Raw genomic sequence first — 24767 nt, forward strand, 5'->3', positions numbered from 1 at the left:
TATTTTCTAGGGAGACAGCTAGAGGAAATCCGGCAAACAAACTTGATATTGCTGTTTCTCTAGACAACATTTTATGCACTTGCCTAACGAAATGAATTTTCTTTTCACCAAAACCATTTTTACTGTGATATTCTCGGTCCATTGCGTACAAATTCCAAACCAGTATGTGCGGTTATGACTGGATGAAACCAGAAATATCCGGTTGTGTTTTGGTCAACTCAATCCGAAATATTGTGAAAGCCTCTGTGTTGGTGTTTTCTGGATATTATCGATGGACTATATGGTTTTGAATGTTTTTATCAGGGAACATTTCATTTTGTACCGTTGAAACACGAATTGGTTCATCATGGGAACACCAGCTCTACACATTCGTATATTCTAGGGAGAAAGCTAGAGGAACTGTGACAAACAAACATGATATTTCTGTTTGTATAGATGACATTTTATGCACTTGCCTAACGAAAAGACTTTGCTTTTCTCCAAAGCAATTTTTAGTGTGAATTTCTCGGTCCATTGCATACGAATTCCACACCAGTTTGTCCTCATATGACAGGATGAAACCAGAAATATCCGGTTGTGTTTTGGCTAATTCTATCCGAAATATTATGAAAGCCTCTGTGTTTGTGTTTTCTGGATATTATCGAGGGACTTATTGTTTTGAATGATTTTATGAGGGAACATTTAATTTTGTACCGTTGAAACACGAATTGGTTCATCATGGGGACACCAGCTCTACACATTCGTATTTTCTAGGGAGAAAGCTAGAGGAACTGCCCCAAATATACATGATATTTCTGTTTGTATGGTTGACATTTTATGCACTTGCCTAACGGAAATACTTTGCTTATCTCCAAAACCATTTTAGTGTGATTTTCTCGGACCATTGCATATGAATTCCAAACCACTTTGTCCGGATATGACTGGATGAAACCGGAAATATCTGGTTGTGTTTTGGCTAACTCAATCTGAAATATTGCTACAGCCTCTGTGTTTGTGTATTCCTGATATTATCCACGGACTTTATTGTTTTCAATGTTTTTTTTCAGGGAACATGTAATTTTGTGCTTGGAAACACTAATTGGTTCCACATGGAGACACCAGCTCTACACATTCGTATTTTCTAGGGAGAAAGCTAGAGGAACTGCGGCAAACAAACATGATATTTCTGTTTGTATAGATGACATTTTATGCACTAGCCAAAGGAAAAGACTTTGCTTTTCTCTAAAACCATTTTTACTCTGATTATCTTTGTCCATTGCATACGAATTCCACACCAGTTTGTCCGGATATGACTGGATGAAATCAGAAATATCCGGTTGTGTTTTGGCTAACTCAGTCCAAAATATTGTGTCTGTGTTTGTGTTTTCTGGATATTATCGAGGGACTTATTGTTTAGACTGTTTTTATCAGGGAACATTTCATTTTGTTCCGTTGAAACACGAATTGGTTCATCATGGGGACACCAGCTCTACACATTCGTATTTTCTAGGGAGAAAGCTAGAGGAACTTCGGCAAACAAACATGATATTTCTGTTTGTATAGATGACATTTTATGCACTTGCCTAAAGTAAAGACTTTGCTTTTCTCCAAAACCATTTTCATTGTGATGTGTCAGGTCCATTGCATATGAATTCCACACCACTTTGTCCGGATATGACTGGATGAAACCAGAAATATCTGGTTGTGTTTTTTGGCTAACTCAATCTGAAATATAGCTACAGCCTCTGTGTTTGTGTATTCCTGATATTATCCACGGACTTTATTTTTTTCAATGTTTTTTTTCAGGGAACATTTAATTTTGTGCTTGGAAACACTAATTGGTTCCACATGGGGTCACCAGCTCTACACATTCGTATTTTCTAGGGAGAAAGCTAGAGGAACTGCGGCAAACAAACATGATATTTCTGTTTGTATCGATGACATTTTATGCACTAGCCAAAGGAAAAGACTTTGCTTTTCTCCATCACCATTCTTGTTGTGATTTTCTTGGTCCATTACGTATGAATTCCACACCACATTGTACAGATATGCCTGGATGAAACCAGAAATATTCGGTTGTGTTTTGGCTCAGTCCAAAATATTGTGTCTGTGTTTGTGTTTTCTGGATATTATCGAGGGACTTATTGTTTAGACTGTTTTTATCAGGGAACATTTCATTTTGTACCGTTGAAACACGATTTGGTTCATCATGGGGACACCAGCTCTACACATTCGTATTTTCTAGGGAGAAAGCTAGAGGAACTTCGGCAAACAAACATGATATTTCTGTTTGTGTAGATGACATTTTATGCACTTGCCTAACGTAAAGACTTTGCTTTTCTCCAAAACCATTTTTCCTGTGATGTTACCGGTCCATTGCATATGAATTCCACACCAGTTTTCCGGATATGACTGGATGAAACCTGAAATATCCGGTTGTGTTTTGGCTAACACAATCCCAGATATTGCTACTGCCTCTGTGTTTGTTATTACTGGATATTGTCGACAGACTTTATTATTTTATGTTTCCTATGAGAGAACATTTAATTTGGGGCTGGGAAACACTAATTGACTCCACATGGAGACACTAGCTCTACACATTCGTATTTTCTAGGGAGAAAGCTAGAAGAACTGCGGCAAACAAACATGATATTTCTGTTTGTCTAGATGACATTTCATGTACTTGCCTAAAGAAAAGAATTTGCTTTTCTCCAAAACCATTTTTACTCTGATTTTCTCAGTCCAATGCACACGAATTAGACACCACATTGTCCGCATATGACTGGATGAAACCTGAAATATCCGGTTGTGTTTTGGCCCACTCAATCCCAGATATTGGTACAGGCTCTGTGTTTGTGTTTTCTGGATATTATCAACGGAATTTATTGTTTTGAATGTTTTTTATCGGGGAACATTTTATTTTGAGCTCGGATGCAGTAATTGGTTTCACATGATGACACCAGCTCTACACATTCATATTTTCTACGGAGAAAGCTAGAGGAACTGCGGCAAACAAACATGATATTTTTGTCTGTATTGATGATATTTTATGCACTTGCCTAACGAAAAGACTTTGCTTTTCTCCAAAACCATTTGTACTGTGATTTTCTCGGTCCATTGCATGTGAATTCCACAACTCTTTATCCAGATATGACTGGATGAAACCTGAAATATCCGATTTTGTTTTGGCTAACTCAATCCCAGATATTGCTACAGCCTCTGTGTTTGTGTTTTCTGGATATTATCGATGGACTTAACTGTTTTGAATGTTTTTTTATCAGGGAACATTTAATTTTGTGCTTGGAAACACTAACGGGTTCCACATGGAGAAACCAACCCTACACATTCATATTTTCTAGAGAGAAAGCTAGAGGAACTGCGGCAAAAAAACCATGATATTTCTGTTTGTATACATGACATTTTATGCACCTGCCAAATGAGAGACTTTTCTTTTCTCCAAAACCATTTTCACTGTGATGTGTCAGGTCCATTGAACAGGAATTCCAGACCACTTTGTCTGGATATGACTGGATGAAACCAGAAATATCAGGTTGTGTTTTTGGTAACTAAATCCCACATATTGCGGCAGCCTCTGTGTTTGTGTTTTCTGGATATTATCGATGGACTTTATTGTTCTGAATGTTCTTTATCAGGGAACATTTAATTTTGGGCTTTTTAACACTAATGTGTTCCACATTGAGACACAAGCTCTACAGATTCGTATTTTCTAGGGAAAAACCTAGAGGAACTGCGGCAAGGAAACACGATATTTCTGTTTCTATAGGTATTATTTTATGCCCTTGCCTAATGAAAGACTTTGCTTTTCTCCATAACCATTTTTACTGTGATGTGCCCAGTCCACTGAACACGAATACAAGACCACTTTGTCAGGATATGACTGGATGAAACCAAAAATATCCGGTTGTGTTTTGGCTAACTCAATCCCAGTTATTGTGACAGCATGTGGTTTGTGTTTTCTGGATATTATCGACGGAATTTATATTTTTGAATGTTTTTTATCAGGGAACATTTAATTTGGTGCTTTGAAACAATAGTTGGTTCCACACGGATTCACCTTCTCTACACATTTGTGTTATCTAGAGAGAATGCTAGAGGAACTGCGGCAAGCAAACATGACATTTCTGTTTGTATACGTGACATTTTATGCACTTGCCTAAAGACAAGACTTTGCTTTTATCCAAAACCATTTTTGCTGTTATGTTACCGGTCCAATGCATACGAATTCCACACCACTTTGTCCACATATGACTGGATGAAACCAGAAATATCCGGTTGTGTTTTGGCTAACTCAATCCCAGATATTGCTACTGCCTCTGTGTGTGTTATTTCAGGATATTATAGACAGACTTTATTATTTTGAATGTTTCTTATGATAGAACATTTAATTTTGTGCTTGGAAACACTAATTGGTTCCACATGGGGACACCAGCTCTACACATTCGTATTTTCTAGGGAGAAAGCTAGAGGAACTGCGGCAAACAAACATGATATTTCTGTTTGTATCGATGACATTTTATGCACTAGCCAAAGGAAAAGACTTTGCTTTTCTCTAAAACCATTTTTACTCTGATTATCTTTGTCCATTGCATACGAATTCCACACCAGTTTGTCCGGATATGACTGGATGAAATCAGAAATATCCGGTTGTGTTTTGGCTAACTCAGTCCAAAATATTGTGTCTGTGTTTGTGTTTTCTGGATATTATCGAGGGACTTATTGTTTAGACTGTTTTTATCAGGGAACATTTCATTTTGTTCCGTTGAAACACGAATTGGTTCATCATGGGGACACCAGCTCTACACATTCGTATTTTCTAGGGAGAAAGCTAGAGGAACTTCGGCAAACAAACATGATATTTCTGTTTGTATAGATGACATTTTATGCACTTGCCTAAAGTAAAGACTTTGCTTTTCTCCAAAACCATTTTCATTGTGATGTGTCAGGTCCATTGCATATGAATTCCACACCACTTTGTCCGGATATGACTGGATGAAACCAGAAATATCTGGTTGTGTTTTTTGGCTAACTCAATCTGAAATATAGCTACAGCCTCTGTGTTTGTGTATTCCTGATATTATCCACGGACTTTATTTTTTTCAATGTTTTTTTTCAGGGAACATTTAATTTTGTGCTTGGAAACACTAATTGGTTCCACATGGGGTCACCAGCTCTACACATTCGTATTTTCTAGGGAGAAAGCTAGAGGAACTGCGGCAAACAAACATGATATTTCTGTTTGTATCGATGACATTTTATGCACTAGCCAAAGGAAAAGACTTTGCTTTTCTCCATCACCATTCTTGTTGTGATTTTCTTGGTCCATTACGTATGAATTCCACACCACATTGTACAGATATGCCTGGATGAAACCAGAAATATTCGGTTGTGTTTTGGCTCAGTCCAAAATATTGTGTCTGTGTTTGTGTTTTCTGGATATTATCGAGGGACTTATTGTTTAGACTGTTTTTATCAGGGAACATTTCATTTTGTACCGTTGAAACACGATTTGGTTCATCATGGGGACACCAGCTCTACACATTCGTATTTTCTAGGGAGAAAGCTAGAGGAACTTCGGCAAACAAACATGATATTTCTGTTTGTGTAGATGACATTTTATGCACTTGCCTAACGTAAAGACTTTGCTTTTCTCCAAAACCATTTTTCCTGTGATGTTACCGGTCCATTGCATATGAATTCCACACCAGTTTTCCGGATATGACTGGATGAAACCTGAAATATCCGGTTGTGTTTTGGCTAACACAATCCCAGATATTGCTACTGCCTCTGTGTTTGTTATTACTGGATATTGTCGACAGACTTTATTATTTTATGTTTCCTATGAGAGAACATTTAATTTGGGGCTGGGAAACACTAATTGACTCCACATGGAGACACTAGCTCTACACATTCGTATTTTCTAGGGAGAAAGCTAGAAGAACTGCGGCAAACAAACATGATATTTCTGTTTGTCTAGATGACATTTCATGTACTTGCCTAAAGAAAAGAATTTGCTTTTCTCCAAAACCATTTTTACTCTGATTTTCTCAGTCCAATGCACACGAATTAGACACCACATTGTCCGCATATGACTGGATGAAACCTGAAATATCCGGTTGTGTTTTGGCCCACTCAATCCCAGATATTGGTACAGGCTCTGTGTTTGTGTTTTCTGGATATTATCAACGGAATTTATTGTTTTGAATGTTTTTTATCGGGGAACATTTTATTTTGAGCTCGGATGCAGTAATTGGTTTCACATGATGACACCAGCTCTACACATTCATATTTTCTACGGAGAAAGCTAGAGGAACTGCGGCAAACAAACATGATATTTTTGTCTGTATTGATGATATTTTATGCACTTGCCTAACGAAAAGACTTTGCTTTTCTCCAAAACCATTTGTACTGTGATTTTCTCGGTCCATTGCATGTGAATTCCACAACTCTTTATCCAGATATGACTGGATGAAACCTGAAATATCCGATTTTGTTTTGGCTAACTCAATCCCAGATATTGCTACAGCCTCTGTGTTTGTGTTTTCTGGATATTATCGATGGACTTAACTGTTTTGAATGTTTTTTTATCAGGGAACATTTAATTTTGTGCTTGGAAACACTAACGGGTTCCACATGGAGAAACCAACCCTACACATTCATATTTTCTAGAGAGAAAGCTAGAGGAACTGCGGCAAAAAAACCATGATATTTCTGTTTGTATACATGACATTTTATGCACCTGCCAAATGAGAGACTTTTCTTTTCTCCAAAACCATTTTCACTGTGATGTGTCAGGTCCATTGAACAGGAATTCCAGACCACTTTGTCTGGATATGACTGGATGAAACCAGAAATATCAGGTTGTGTTTTTGGTAACTAAATCCCACATATTGCGGCAGCCTCTGTGTTTGTGTTTTCTGGATATTATCGATGGACTTTATTGTTCTGAATGTTCTTTATCAGGGAACATTTAATTTTGGGCTTTTTAACACTAATGTGTTCCACATTGAGACACAAGCTCTACAGATTCGTATTTTCTAGGGAAAAACCTAGAGGAACTGCGGCAAGGAAACACGATATTTCTGTTTCTATAGGTATTATTTTATGCCCTTGCCTAATGAAAGACTTTGCTTTTCTCCATAACCATTTTTACTGTGATGTGCCCAGTCCACTGAACACGAATACAAGACCACTTTGTCAGGATATGACTGGATGAAACCAAAAATATCCGGTTGTGTTTTGGCTAACTCAATCCCAGTTATTGTGACAGCATGTGGTTTGTGTTTTCTGGATATTATCGACGGAATTTATATTTTTGAATGTTTTTTATCAGGGAACATTTAATTTGGTGCTTTGAAACAATAGTTGGTTCCACACGGATTCACCTTCTCTACACATTTGTGTTATCTAGAGAGAATGCTAGAGGAACTGCGGCAAGCAAACATGACATTTCTGTTTGTATACGTGACATTTTATGCACTTGCCTAAAGACAAGACTTTGCTTTTATCCAAAACCATTTTTGCTGTTATGTTACCGGTCCAATGCATACGAATTCCACACCACTTTGTCCACATATGACTGGATGAAACCAGAAATATCCGGTTGTGTTTTGGCTAACTCAATCCCAGATATTGCTACTGCCTCTGTGTGTGTTATTTCAGGATATTATAGACAGACTTTATTATTTTGAATGTTTCTTATGATAGAACATTTAATTTTGTGCTTGGAAACACTAATTGGTTCCACATGGGGACACCAGCTCTACACATTCGTATTTTCTAGGGAGAAAGCTAGAGGAACTGCGGCAAACAAACATGATATTTCTGTTTGTATCGATGACATTTCATGCACTTGCCTAAAGAAAAGAATTTGCTTTTCTCCAAAACCAGTTTGATTGTGATTTTCGGTCCATTGCATACGAATTCCACACCAGTTTGTCCGGACATGACTGGATGAAACCAGAAATATCCGGTTTTTTTTGGCTAACCTAATCCCAGATATTGCTACAGCCTCTGTCGTTGTGTTTTCTGGATATTAACAATGGACTTTATTGTTTTGAAAGTTTTTTTATTGTGGAACATTTTATTTTGAGCTTGGATACAGTAATTGGTTCCACATGGAGACACCAGCTCTAAATATCTGTATTTTCTAGGTAGAAACCTAGAGGAACTGTGGCAAACAAACATGATATTTCTGTTTCTCTAGATGACATTTTATGCACTTGCCAAACGAAAAGACTTTGCTTTTCTCCAAAACCATTTTTAGTGTGATTTTCTTGGTCCATTGCATCCGAATTCCACACCACTTTCTCCGGATATGACTGGATGAAACCAGAAATATCCGGTTGTGTTTTGGCTAACTCAATCCGAAATATTGCTACAGTCTCTGTGTTTGTGTTTTTTGGATATTACCAATGGACTTTATTGTTTTGAATGTTTTTTATCTGGCAACATTTTATTTTCAGCTTGGATACAGTAATTGGTTCTACATGGCGACACCAGCTCTACGTATTATTATTTTCTAGGTAGAAAGCTAGAGGAACTGCGGCAAAGAAACATGATATTTCTGTTTGTGTAGATGACATTTTATGCACTTGCCAAACGAAAAGACGTTGCTTTTCTCCAAAACCAATTTACTGTGATTTTCTCAGCCTATTGCATACGAATTCCACACCAGTTTGTCCGGATATGACTGTATGAAACCGGAAATATCCGGTTCTGCTTTGGCTAACTGAATCCCAAATATGGTGAAAGTCTCTGTGTTTGTGTATTCCTGATATTCTCCATGGACTTTATTTTTTTTAATACATTTTTATCGGGGAACATTTTTTTTTTTGACAGGCAGAGTGGACAGTGAGAGAGAGACAGAGAGAAAGGAATTCCTTTTGCCATTGGTTCACCCTCCAATGGCCGCCGTGGCAAACACAATCCCAGATCTTGCTACAGGCTCTGCTTTGTGTTTTTTGATATTATCAATGGACATTATGGTTTTGAATGAATTTAAGCAGGGAATATTTACTTTGGTGCTGGGAAGCACTAATTAGTTCCACATAGAGACACAAACTCAACACATTCGTGTTGTCTAGGCAGAAAACTACAGCAATTGCTGCAAAGAAACATGATATTTGTGTTTGTGTAGATGACATTTTATGCACTTGCCTAAGAAAATAATTTGCTAGTCTCCAAAACCAGTTAGAGGGTGATTTTCTGAGTCCATTGCATACCAGTTCCACAGCACCTTGTCTGGATATGCCTGGATGAAACCAGAAATATCCTCCTGTGTTATGGCTAAGTGAATCAACGATCTTGGTACAAACTTTGTGTTTGTGTTTTCTGGATATTATCAATGGACTTTACGTTTTAGGATGAATTTCAGTAGAGGAAATTTTGTTTTGTGCTAGAAATGCCTATTGGTTTCATATGCAGGCCAAACATGTACACATTTGAGTTTGATACGCAGAAAGCTAGAGCTATCATTGCAAACAAACAGGATATTTATATTTGCAAACATGACTTTTTATCCACTTGGCCAAGAAAAAGAGTTTGCTTTTCTCCAAAACGAGTTTGAGGGTGATTTTCTGAGTCCATTGCATACCAGTTCCACAACACTTTGTCTGGATATGACTGGATGAAACCAGAAATATCATCTTGTGTTATGGCAAACTCAATCCCAGATCTTGCTACAGGCTCTGCTTTGTGTTTTTTTGATATTATCAATGGACGTTATGGTTTTGAATGAATTTAAGCAGGGAATATTTACTTTGGTGCTGAGAAGCACTAATTAGTTCTACAAGGAGACACAAACTCAACACATTCGTGCTGTCTAGGCAGAAAACTACAGCAATTGCTGCAAAGAAACATGATATTTGTGTTGGTGTAGATGACATTTTATGCACTTGCCTAAGAAAATATTTTGCTATTCTCCAAAACCAGTTTGACTGTGATTATCTGAGTCCATTGCATACCAGTTCCACAGCACTTTGTCTGGATATGCCTGGATGAAACCAGAAATATCCTCTTGTGTTATGGCTAACTCAATCCCAGATCTTGCTACAGGCTCTGCTTTGTGTTTTTTGATATTATCAATGCACTTTATGGTTTTGAATGAATTTAAGCAGGGAATATTTTCTTTGGTGCTGGGAAGCACTAATTAGTTCCACATGGAGACACAAACTCAAAACATTCGTGCTGTCTAGGCAGAAAACTACAGCAATTGCTGCAAAGAAACATGATATTTGTGTTGGTGTAGATGACATTTTATGCACTTGCCTAAGAAAATACTTTGCTATTCTCCAAAACCAGTTAGAGGGTGATTTTCTGAGTCCATTGCATACCAGTTCCACAACACTTTGTCTGGAAATGACTGGATGAAACCAGAAATATCATCTTGTGTTATGGCAAACTCAATCCCAGATCTTGCTACATGCTCTGCTTTGTGTTTTTGGATATTATCAATGGAAGTTATGGTTTTGAATGAATTTAAGCAGGGAATATTTACTTTGGTGCTGGGAAGCACTAATTAGATCCACATGGAGACAAATACTCAACACATTCGTGCTGTCTAGGCAGAAAACTACAGCAATTGCTGCAAAGAAACATGATATTTGTGTTGGTGTAGATGACATTTTATGCACTTGCCTAAGAAAATAACTTTGCTATTCTCCAAAACCAGTTTGACTGTGATTATCTGAGTACACTGCATACCAGTTCCACAGCACTTTGTCTGGATATGCCTGGATGAAACCAGAAATATCCTCTTGTGTTATGGCTAACTCAATCCCAGATCTTGCTACAGGCTCTGCTTTGTGTTTTTGGATATTATCAATGGACTTTATTGTTTTGAATGAATTTAAGCAGGGAATATTTTCTTTGGTGCTGGGAAACACTAATTAGTTCCACATGGAGACAAAAACTCAACACATTCGTGCTGTCTTGGCAGAAAACTACAGCAATTGCTGCAAACGAACATGATATTTGTGTTGGTGTAGATGACATTTTATGCACTTGCCTAAGAAAATACTTTGCTAATCTCCAAAACCAGTTTGACTGTGATTATCTGAGTCCATTGCATACCAGTTCCACAGCACCTTGTCTGGATATGCCTGGATGAAACCAGAAATATCCTCTTGTGTTATGGCTAAGTGAATCAACGACCTTGGCAGAAAGTTTGTGTTTGTGTTTTCTGGATATTATCAATGGACTTTACGTTTTAGGATGAATTTCAGTAGAGGAAATTTTGTTTTGTGCTAGAAATGCCTATTGGTTTCATATGCAGGCCAAACATGTACACATTTGAGTTTGCTACGCAGAAAGCTAGAGCTATCATTGCAAACAAACAGGATATTTATATTTGCAACCATGATTTTTATCCACTTGGCCAAGAAAAAGAGTTTGCTTTTCTCCAAAACGAGTTTGAGGGTGATTTTCTGAGTCCATTGCATACCAGTTCCACAGCACTTTGTCTGGATATGCCTGGATGAAACCAGAAATATCATCTTGTGTTATGGCAAACTGAATCCCAGATCTTGCAACAGGCTCTGCTTTGTATTTTTGATATTATCAATGGACTTTATGGTTTTGAATGAATTTAAGCAGGGAATATTTACTTTGGTGCTGGGAAGCACTAATTAGCTCCACATGGAGACACAAACTCAACACATTCGTGCTGTCTAGGCAGAAAACAACAGCAATTGCTGCAAAGAAACATGATATTTGTGTTTGTGTAGATGACATTTTATGCACTTGCCTAAGAAAATGATTTGCTATTCTCGAAAACCAGTTTGAATGTGATTATCTGAGTCCATTGCATACCAGTTCCACAGCACTTTGTCTGGATATGCCTGGATGAAACCAGAAATATCCTCTTGTGTTATGGCTAACACAATCCCAGATCTTGCTACAGGCTCTGCTTTGTGTTTTTTGATATTATCAATGGACTTTATGGTTTTGAATGAATTTAAGCAGGGAATATTTTCTTTGGTGCTGGGAAGCACTAATTAGTTGCACATGGAGACACAAACTCAACACATTCGTGCTGTCTAGGAAGAAAACTACAGCAATTGCTGCAAGGAAACATGATATTTGTGTTGGTGTAGATGAAATTTTATGCACTTGCCTAAGAAAATACTTTGCTATTCTCCAAAACCAGTTTGAGGGTGATTTTCTGAGTCCATTGCATACCAGTTCCACAACACTTTGTCTGGAAATGACTGGATGAAACCAGAAATATCATCTTGTGTTATGGCAAACTCAATCCCAGATCTTGCTACACGCTCTGCTTTGTGTTTTTGGATATTATCAATGGACATTATGGTTTTGAATGAATTTAAGCAGGGAATATTTACTTTGGTGCTGGGAAGCACGAATTAGTTCCACATGGAGACACAAACTCAACACATTCGTGCTGTCTTGGCAGAAAACTACAGCAATTGCTGCAAAGAAACATGATATTTGTGTTTGTGTAGATGAAATTTTATGCACTTGCCTAAGAAAATACTTTGCTAGTCTCCAAAACCAGTTTGACTGTGATTATCTGAGTCCATTGCATACCAGTTCCACAGCACCTTGTCTGGATATGCCTGGATGAAACCAGAAATATCCTCTTGTGTTATGGCTAAGTGAATCAACGATCTTGGTACAAACTTTGTGTTTGTGTTTTCTGGATATTATCAATTGACTTTACGTTTTAGAATGAATTTCAATAGAGGAAATTTTGTTTTGTGCCAGAAATGCCTATTGGTTTCATATGCAGGCCAAACATGTACACATTTGAGTTTGCTACGCAGAAAGCTAGAGCTATCATTGCAAACAAACAGGATATTTATATTTGCAAACATGACTTTTTATCCACTTGGCCAAGAAAAAGAGTTTGCTTTTCTCCAAAACGAGTTTGAGGGTGATTTTCTGAGTCCATTGCATACCAGTTCCACAACACTTTGTCTGGATATGACTGGATGAAACCAGAAATATCATCTTCTGTTATGGCTAACTCAATCCCAGATCTTGCAACAGGATCTGCTTTGTATTTTTGATATTATCAATGGCCTTTATGGTTTTGAATGAATTTAAGCAGGGAATATTTACTTTGGTGCTGGGAAGCACTAATTAGCTCCACATGGAGACACAAACTCAACACATTCGTGCTGTCTAGGCAGAAAACAACAGCAATTGCTGCAAAGAAACATGATATTTGTGTTGGTGTAGATGACATTTTATGCACTTGCCTAAGAAAATGATTTGCTATTCTCGAAAACCAGTTTGAATGTGATTATCTGAGTCCATTGCATACCAGTTCCACAGCACTTTGTCTGGATATGCCTGGATGAAACCAGAAATATCCTCTTGTGTTATGGCTAACACAATCCCAGATCTTGCTACAGGCTCTGCTTTGTGTTTTTGGATATTATCAATGGACGTTATGGTTTTGAATGAATTTAAGCAGGGAATATTTTCTTTGGTGCTGGGAAGCACTAATTAGTTGCACATGGAGACACAAACTCAACACATTCGTAATTTCTAGGAAGAAAACTACAGCAATTGCTGCAAAGAAACATGATATTTGTGTTTGTGTAGATGAAATTTTATGCACTTGCCTAAGAAAATACTTTGCTATTCTCCAAAACCAGTTTGAGGGTGATTTTCTGAGTCCATTGCATACAAGTTCCACAACACTTTGTCTGGAAATGACTGGATGAAACCAGAAATATCATCTTGTGTTATGGCAAACTCAATCCCAGATCTTGCTACAGGCTCTGCTTTGTGTTTTTGGATATTATCAATGGACGTTATGGTTTTGAATGAATTTAAGCAGGGAATATTTACTTTGTGCTGGGAAGCCCTAATTAGTTCCACATGGAGACAAATACTCAACACATTCGTGCTGTCTAGGCAGAAAACTACAGCAATTGCTGCAAACAAACATGATATTTGTGTTGGTGTAGATGGCATTTTATGCACTTGCCTAAGAAAATACTTTGCTATTCTCCAAAACCAGTTTGACTGTGATTATCTGAGTACACTGCATACCAGATCCACAGCACTTTGTCTGGATATGCCTGGATGAAACCAGAAATATCCTCTTGTGTTATGGCTAACACAATCCCAGATCTTGCTACAGGCTCTGCTTTGTGTTTTTTGATATTATCAATGGACGTTATGGTTTTGAATGAATTTAAGCAGGGAATATTTTCTTTGGTGCTGGGAAGCACTAATTAGTTCCACATGGAGACACAAACTCAACACATTCGTGCTGTCTAGGCAGAAAACTACAGCAATTGCTGCAAAGAAACATGATATTTGTGTTGGTGTAGATGACATTTTATGCACTTGCCTAAGAAAATACTTTGCTAGTCTCCAAAACCAGTTTGACTGTGATTATCTGAGTCCATTGCATACCAGTTCCACAGCACTTTGTCTGGATATGCCTGGATGAAACCAGAAATGTCCTCTTGTGTTATGGCTAAGTGAATCAACAATCTTGGTACAAACTTTGTGTTTGTGTTTTCTGGATATTATCAATAGACTTTACGTTTTAGAATGAATGTCAGTAAAGGAAATTTTGTTTTGTGCTGGAAATGCCTATTGGTTTCATATGCAGGCCAAACATGTACACATTTGTGTTTGCTAGGCAGAAACTAGAGCTTTCATTGCAAACAAACAGGATATTTATATTTGCAAACATAAATTTTATCCACTTGGCCAAGAAAAAGAGTTTGCTTTTCTCCAAAACGAGTTTGAGGGTGATTTTCTGAGTCCATTGCATACCAGTTCCACAACACTTTGTCTGGAAATGACTGGATGAAACCAGAAATATCCTCTTGTGTTATGCCTAACTCAATCCCAGATCTTGGTACAACCTTTGTGTTTGTGTTTTCTGAACATTATCAATGGACTTTAAGTTTTAGAATGAAATTCAGTAGAGGAAATTTTGTTTTGTGCTGGAAATGCCTATTGTTTTCATATGCATTCCAAAAATGTACACATTTGTGTTTTCTACGCAGAAAGCTAGAGCTATCATTGCAAACAAACAGGATATTTATATTTGCAAACATGACTTTTTATCCACTTGCCCAAGAAAAAGAGTTTGCTTTTCTCCAAAACGAGTTTGAGGGTGATTTTCTGAGTCCATTGCATACCAGTCCCACAACACTTTGTCTGGAAATGACTGGATGAAACCAGAAATATCCTCTTGTGTTATGGCAAACTCAATCCCAGATCTTGCTACAGGCTCTGCTTTGTGTTTTTTGATATTATCAATGCACTTTATGGTTTTGAATGAATTTAAGCAGGGAATATTTTCTTTGGTGCTGGGAAGCACTAATTAGTTCCACATGGAGACACAAACAACACATTCGTGATGTCTAGGCAGAAAACTACAGCACTTGCTGCAAAGAAACATGATATTTGTGTTGGTGTAGATGACATTTTATGCACTTGCCTAAGAAAATACTTTGCTAGTCTCCAAAACCAGTTTGACTGTGATTATCTGAGTCCATTGCATACCAGTTCCACAGCACTTTGTCTGGATATGCCTGGATGAAACCAGAAATATCCTCTTGTGTTATGGCTAACTCAATCCCAGATCTTGCTACTACCTCTGTGTTTGTGTTTTCTGGATATTATCAATTGACTTTACGTTTTAGAATGAAATTCAGTAGAAGAAATTCTGTTTTGTGCTGGAAATGCTAAGTGATTCCATATGCAGTCCCAACGTGTTCACATTTGTGTTTTCTATGCAGAAAGCTAGAGAAATCGTTGCAAACAAACAGGATATTGATATTTGCAAACATGACTTTTTATCCACTTGGCCAAGAAAAAGAGTTTGCTTTTCTCCAAAACCAGTTTGACTGTGATTATCTGAGTCCATTGCATACCAGTTCCACAGCACTTTGTCTGGATATGCCTGGATGAAACCAGAAATATCCTCTTGTGTTATGGCTAACTCAATCCCAGATCTTGCTACAGGCTCTGCTTTGTGTTTTTTGATATTATCAATGGCCTTTATGGTTTTGAATGAATTTAAGCAGGGAATATTTACTTTGGTGCTGGGAAGCACTAATCAGCTCCACATGGAGACACAAACTCAACACATTCATGCTGACTAGGCAGAAAACTACAGAAATTGCTGCAAAGAATCACGATATTTGTTTTTGTGTAGATGACATTTTATGCACTTGCCTAAGAAAATACTTTGTTATTCTCCAAATCCAGTTTGACTGTGATTATCTGAGTACACTGCATACCAGTTCCACAACATTTTGTCCGGATATGACTGGAAGAAACCAGAAATATCCTCTTGTGTTATGGCTAACTCAATCCCAGATCTTGCTACAGGCTCTGCTTTGTGTTTTTTCATATTATCAATGCACTTTATGGTTTTCAATGAATTTAATCAGGGAATGTTTTCTTTGGTGCTGGGAAACACTAATTAGTTCCACATGGAGACACAAAATCAACACATTCATGCTGTCTAGGCAGAAAACTACAGCAATTGCTGCAAGGAAACATGATATTTGTGTTGGTGTAGATGATATTTTATGCACTTGCCTAAGAAAATACTTTGCTATTCTCCAAAACCAGTTTGACTGTGATTATCTGAGTCCATTGCATACCAGTTCCACAGCACTTTGTCTGGATATGCCTGGATGAAACCAGAAATATCCTCTTGTGTTATGGCTAACTCAATCCCAGATCTTGCTACAGCCTCTGTGTTTGTGTTTTCTAGATATTATCATTGGAAGTTTTAGAATGAAATTCAGTAGAGGAAATTTTGTTTTGTGCTGGAAATGCCTATTGGTTTCATATGCAGGCCAAACATGTTCACATTTGTGTTTTCTACGCAGAAAGCTAGAGCTATCATTGCAAACAAACAGGATATTTATATTTGCAAACCTGACTTTTTATCCACTTGCCCAAGAAAACGAGTTTGCTTTTCTCCAAAACCAGTTTGATGGTGATTTTCTGAGTCCATTGCATACCAGTCCCACAACACTGCAAATGACTGGATGAAACCAGAAATATCCTCTTGTGTTATGGCTAACTCAATCCCAGACCTTGCTACAGGCTCTGCTTTGTGTTTTTTGATATTATCAATGGACTTTATGGTTTTGAATGAATTTAAGCAGGGAATATTTACTTTGGTGCTGGGAAGCACTAATTAGTTCCACATGGAGACACAAACAACACGTTCGTGCTGTCTAGGCAGAAAACTACAGCACTTGCTGCAAAGAAACATGATATTTGTGTTGGTGTAGATGACATTTTATGCACTTGCCTAAGAAAATACTTTGCTATTCTCCAAAACCAGTTTGACTGTGATTATCTGAGTCCATTGCATACCAGTTCCACAGCACTTTGTCTGGATATGCCTGGATGAAACCAGAAATATCCTCTTGTGTTATGGCTAACTCAATCCCAGATCTTGCTACTACCTCTGTGTTTGTGTTTTCTGGATATTATCAATTGACTTTACGTTTTAGAATGAAATTCAGTAGAAGAAATTCTGTTTTGTGCTGGAAATGCTAAGTGATTCCATATGCAGGCCCAACGTGTTCACATTTGTGTTTTCTATGCAGAAAGCTAGAGAAATCGTTGCAAACAAACAGGATATTGATATTTGCAAACATGACTTTTTATCCACTTGGCCAAGAAAAAGAGTTTGCTTTTCTCCAAAACCAGTTTGAGGGTGATTTTCTGAGTCCATTGCCTACCAGTTCCACAGCACTTTGTCTGGATATGCCTGGATGAAACCAGAAATATCCTCTTGTGTTATGGCTAACTCCATCCCAGATCTTGCTACAGGCTCTGCTTTGTGTTTTTTGATATTATCAATGGACTTTGTGATTTTGAATGAATTTAAGCAGGAAATATTTTCTTTGGTGCTTGGAAACGCTAATTAGTTCCACATGGAGACACAAACTCAACACATTCGTGCTGTCTAGGCAGAAAACTACAGAAATTGCTGCAAAGAATCACGATATTTGTGTTTCTGTAGATGACATTTTATGCACTTGCCTAAGAAAATACTTTGTTATTCTCCAAATCCAGTTTGACTGTGATTATCTGAGTACACTGCATACCAGTTCCACAACATTTTGTCCGGATATGACTGGAAGAAACCAGAAATATCCTCTTGTGTTATGGCTAACTCAATCCCAGATCTTGCTACAGGCTCTGCTTTGTGTTTTATGATATTATGAATGGACTTTATGGTTTTCAATGAATTTAATCAGGGAATGTTTTCTTTGGTGCTGGGAAACACTAATTAGTTCCACATGGAGACACAAAATCAACACATTCGTGCTGTCTAGGCAGAAAACTACAGCAATTGCTGCAAGGAAACATGATATTTGTGTTGGTGTAGATGATATTTTATGCACTTGCCTAAGAAAATACTTTGCTATTCTCCAAAACCAGTTTGACTGTGATTATCTGAGTCCATTGCATACCAGTTCCACAGCACTTTGTCTGGATATGCCTGGATGAAACCAGAAATATCCTCTTGTGTTATGGCTAACTCAATCCCAGATCTTGCTACAGCCTCTGTGTTTGTGTTTTCTAGATATTATCATTGGAAGTTTTAGAATGAAATTCAGTAGAGGAAATTTTGTTTTGTGCTGGAAATGCCTATTGGTTTCATATGCAGGCCAAACATGTTCACATTTGTGTTTTCTACGCAGAAAGCTAGAGCTATCATTGCAAACAAACAGGATATTTATATTTGCAAACCTGACTTTTTATCCACTTGCCCAAGAAAACGAGTTTGCTTTTCTCCAAAACCAGTTTGATGGTGATTTTCTGAGTCCATTGCATACCAGTCCCACAACACTGCAAATGACTGGATGAAACCAGAAATATCCTCTTGTGTTATGGCTAACTCAATCCCAGACCTTGCTACAGGCTCTGCTTTGTGTTTTTTGATATTATCAATGGACTTTATGGTTTTGAATGAATTTAAGCAGGGAATATTTACTTTGGTGCTGGGAAGCACTAATTAGTTCCACATGGAGACACAAACAACACGTTCGTGCTGTCTAGGCAGAAAACTACAGCAATTGCTGCAAGGAAACATGATATTTGTGTTGGTGTAGATGACATTTTATGCACTTGCCTAAGAAAATACTTTGCTATTCTCCAAAACCAGTTTGACTGTGATTATCTGAGTCCATTGCATACCAGTTCCACAGCACTTTGTCTGGATATGCCTGGATGAAACCAGAAATATCCTCTTGTGTTATGGCTAACTCAATCCCAGATCTTGCTACTACCTCTGTGTTTGTGTTTTCTGGATATTATCAATTGACTTTACGTTTTAGAATGAAATTCAGTAGAAGAAATTCTGTTTTGTGCTGGAAATGCTAAGTGATTCCATATGCAGGCCCAACGTGTTCACATTTGTGTTTTCTATGCAGAAAGCTAGAGAAATCGTTGCAAACAAACAGGATATTGATATTTGCAAACATGACTTTTTATCCACTTGGCCAAGAAAAAGAGTTTGCTTTTCTCCAAAACCAGTTTGAGGGTGATTTTCTGAGTCCATTGCCTACCAGTTCCACAGCACTTTGTCTGGATATGCCTGGATGAAACCAGAAATATCCTCTTGTGTTATGGCTAACTCCATCCCAGATCTTGCTACAGGCTCTGCTTTGTGTTTTTTGATATTATCAATGGACTTTGTGATTTTGAATGAATTTAAGCAGGAAATATTTTCTTTGGTGCTTGGAAACGCTAATTAGTTCCACATGGAGACACAAACTCAACACATTCGTGCTGTCTAGGCAGAAAACTACAGAAATTGCTGCAAAGAATCACGATATTTGTGTTTCTGTAGATGACATTTTATGCACTTGCCTAAGAAAATACTTTGTTATTCTCCAAATCCAGTTTGACTGTGATTATCTGAGTACACTGCATACCAGTTCCACAACATTTTGTCCGGATATGACTGGAAGAAACCAGAAATATCCTCTTGTGTTATGGCTAACTCAATCCCAGATCTTGCTACAGGCTCTGCTTTGTGTTTTATGATATTATGAATGGACTTTATGGTTTTCAATGAATTTAATCAGGGAATGTTTTCTTTGGTGCTGGGAAACACTAATTAGTTCCACATGGAGACACAAAATCAACACATTCGTGCTGTCTAGGCAGAAAACTACAGCAATTGCTGCAAGGAAACATGATATTTGTGTTGGTGTAGATGATATTTTATGCACTTGCCTAAGAAAATACTTTGCTATTCTCCAAAACCAGTTTGACTGTGATTATCTGAGTCCATTGCATACCAGTTCCACAGCACTTTGTCTGGATATGCCTGGATGAAACCAGAAATATCCTCTTGTGTTATGGCTAACTCAATCCCAGATCTTGCTACAGCCTCTGTGTTTGTGTTTTCTAGATATTATCATTGGAAGTTTTAGAATGAAATTCAGTAGAGGAAATTTTGTTTTGTGCTGGAAATGCCTATTGGTTTCATATGCAGGCCAAACATGTTCACATTTGTGTTTTCTACGCAGAAAGCTAGAGCTATCATTGCAAACAAACAGGATATTTATATTTGCAAACCTGACTTTTTATCCACTTGCCCAAGAAAACGAGTTTGCTTTTCTCCAAAACCAGTTTGAGGGTGATATTCTGAGTCCATTGCATACCAGTTCCACAACACTGCAAATGACTGGATGTAACCAGAAATATCCTCTTCTGTTATGGCTAACTCAATCCCAGATCTTCCTACAGGCTCTGCTTTGTGTTTTTTGATATTATCAATGGACTTTATGGTTTTGAATGAATTTAAGGAGGGAATATTTCCTTTGGTGCTGGGAAGCACTAATTAGTTCCACATGGAGACACAAACAACACGTTCGTGCTGTCTAGGCAGAAAACTACAGCACTTGCTGCAAAGAAACATGATATTTGTGTTGGTGTAGATGATATTTTATGCACTTGCGTAAGAAAATACTTTGCTATACTCCAAAACCAGTTTGACTGTGATTATCTGAGTACACTGCATACCAGTTCCACAGCACTTTGTCTGGATATGCCTGGATGAAACCAGAAATATCCTCTTGTGTTATGGCTAACTCAATCCCAGATCTTGCTACATGCTCTGCTTTGTGTTTTTTGATATTATCAATGGACGTTATGGTTTTAAATGAATTTAAGCAGGGAATATTTACTTTGGTGCTGGGAAGCACTAATTAGGTCCACATGGAGACACAAACTCAACACATTCGTGCTGTCTAGGCAGAAAACTACAGCACTTGCTGCAAAGAAACATGATATTTGTGTTGGTGTAGATGACATTTTATGCACTTGCCTAAGAAAACACTTTGCTAGTCTCCAAAACCAGTTTGACTGTGATTATCTGTGTACACTGCATACCAGTTCCACAGCACTTTGTCTGGATATGCCTGGATGAAACAAGAAATATCAGTTGTGTTTTGGCTAACTCAATCCCAGATATTGCTGCCGCCTCTGTGATTCTGTTTCTTGATATTATAGACAGACTTTATTGTTTTGAATGTGTTTTTTATCAGGGAACATTTAATTTTGTGCTGGGAAACACTAATTGGTTCCACATGGAGACACCAGCTCTGCACATTCGCATTTTCTAGGGAGAAAACTTGAGGAACTGCCACAAACAAACATGATATTTCTGAATCAATTGATGATATTTTATACACTTGCCTAACAAAAAGACTTTGCTTCTCTCCAAAACCATTTGTACTGTGATTTTCTCAGTCCATTGCATACGAACTCCACACCACTTTGTCCGGATATGACTGGATGACACCAGCAATATCCGGTTATGTTTTGGCTAACTCAAACCCAGATATTGCTACAGCATCTTTGGTTCTGTTTTCCGAATATTATCAACGGACTTTTTGTTTTTAATATTTTTTATCAGCGAACATTTAATTTTGTGCTGGGAAACACTAGTTGACTCCACATGGAGACACCAGCTCTGCACATTTGTATTATCTAGGGAGACACCTAGAGGAACTGCGGCAAACAAACAGGATATTTCTATTTCTATAGATGACATTGTATACACTTGCCTAAAGAAAGACATTGCTTTTCTACAAAACCATTTTACTGTGGTCTTCTCAGTCCATTGCATACGAATTCCACACCAGTTTGTCCGGATATGACTGGATGAAACCAGAAATATCCCGTTGTGATTGGCTAACTCAATCCCAGATATTGCGACAGACTCTGTGTTTGTGTTTTCTGGATATTATCGATTGACTTTATTGTTTTGAATGTTTTTATCAGGGAACATTTAATTTTGTACCATAGAAACACTAACTGGTTCCACATGGAGACACAAGCTCTACACATTCGTATTTTCTAGGGAGAAAGAAGAGGAACTGCGGCAAACAAACATGATATTTCTGTTTGTATACGTGACATTTTATGCACTTGCTTAAAGAAAAGACATTGCTTTTCTCCAAAACCAGTGTTACTGTGATTTCCTCGGTCCATTGCATACGAATTCCACAACACTTTGTCCGGATATGACTGGATGAAACCAGAAATATCCGGTTGTGTTTTACTAACTCAATCCGAAATATTGTGAAAGCCTCTGTTTTTTTTTTTTTTGTTTTCTGGATATTATTGATGGACTTTATTGTTTGAATGTTGTTTATCAGGGAACATGTAATTTTGTGCAGGGAAACACTAATTGTTTCCACATTGAGACACCAGCTCTGTAAATTCGCATTTTCTAGGGAGAAAACTAGAGGAACTGCCGCAAACAAACATGATATTTTCAAATCAGTAGATGACATTTTATACACTTGCCTAAAGAAAATACTTTGCTTTTCTCCAAAACCATTTTTACTGTGATTTTCTCAGTCCATTGCATACGAATTCAACACAACTTTTTCGGGATATGACTGGATGAAACCAGAAATATCCGGTTTTTTTTGGCTAACTCAACCCCAGATATTGCTACAGCATCTGTGGTTCTGTTTTCCAAATATTATCAAGGGACATTTTGTTTTGAATATTTTTTATTAGGGAACATTTAATTTTGTCCTGGGAAACACTAGTTGACTCCACATGGAGACACCAGCTCTGCACATTCGTATTATCTAGGCAGAAACCTAGAGAAACTGCGGCAAACAAACATGATATTTCTATTTGTATAGATGACATTTTATGCACTTGCCTAACAAAAAGACTTTGCTTTTCTCCAAAACCTTTCTTACTGTGATTTTCTTGGTCCATTGCATACGCATTCCACACCGCTTTGTCCAGATATGACTGGATGAAACCTGAAATATCGGGTTGTTTTTTGGAAAACTCAATCCCAGATATTACTACAGACTATGTGTTTGTGTTTTCCGGATATTATCAATGGACTTTATGGTTTTGAATGTTTTATATCAGGAAACAATTAATTTTTTGCTGGGAGGCACTAAAGGTTCCACATGCAGACACAAGCTCTGCACATTCTTATTTTCTAGGGAGGAAGCTTGAGGAACTGCGGCAAACAAACTTGATATTTCTGTTTGTTTACATGACATTTTATGCTCTTGCCTAACGAAAAGACTTTGCTTTTCTCCAAAACCATTTTTACTCTGATTTTCTCGGTCCATTGCATACGAATTCCACACCACTTTGTCTGCTATTGGGTGGAAGAAACCAGAAATATCTGGTTCTGTTTAGACTAACTAATTCCGAAATATTGTGAAAGCCTCTGTGTTTGTGTTTTCTGGATTTTATCGATGGAGTTTATTGTTTTGAATGTTTTTAGCAGGGAACATTAATTTTTGTGCTGGGACAGACTAATTGCTTCCACATGGAGACACCAGCTCTACACATTCGTATTTTCTAGGGAGGAAGCTAGAGGAATTGCGGCAAACAAACATGATTTTTCTGTTTGAATAGATGCCATTTTATGCACTGGCCAAAGGAAAAGACTTTGCTTTTCTCCAAAACCATTTTCACTGTGATTTTCTTGGTCCATTCCATACGAATTCCACACCACTTTGTCCGGATATAACTGGATGACACCAGTAATATACGGTTTTATTTTAGCTAACTCAATCCCAGATATTGCGACACCTCTGTGTTTGTGTTTTTTGCATATTATTGATGTACTTTATTGTTGTGAAGTTTTATCAGGGAACATTTAACTTTATACCGTAGAAACACTAATTGGTTCCACATGGAGACATCAGTTCTACACATTTGTTTTTTCTAGGGAGAAAGCTAGAGGAACTGTGGCAAACCAACATGATATTTCTGTTTGTATACATGACATTTTATGCACTTGCCTAAAGAAAAGACTTTGCTTTTCTCCAAAACCATTTTTACTGTGATTTTTCAGTCCATTGCATATGAATTCCACACCACTTTGTCCAGATATGACTGGATGAAACCAGAAATATCCGGTTGTGTTTTGGCTAACTCTATCCCACATGTTGCGACAGCCTCTGTGTTTGTGTTTTCCAGATATTATTGATGGACTTTATTGTTTTGAATGTTTTTTATCAGGAAACATTTAATTTCGTGCTTGGAAACACTAGTTGACTCCCATGGAGACACCAGCTCTGCACATTCGTATTATCTAGGGAGAAACCTAGAGGAACTGCGGCAAACACACATGATATTTCTATTTCTATAGATGACATTTTATGCACTTGCCTAAAGAAAAGATATTGCTTTTCTCCAAAACCATTTCTACTGTGATCTTCTCGGTCCATTGCATACGAATTCCACACCACTTTGTCTGGATATGACTGGATGAAACCAGAAATATCTGG

This window comes from Lepus europaeus, unplaced genomic scaffold, assembly GCF_033115175.1.
Source record: "Lepus europaeus isolate LE1 unplaced genomic scaffold, mLepTim1.pri SCAFFOLD_37, whole genome shotgun sequence".
In the NCBI taxonomy this organism is placed as follows: domain Eukaryota; kingdom Metazoa; phylum Chordata; class Mammalia; order Lagomorpha; family Leporidae; genus Lepus; species Lepus europaeus.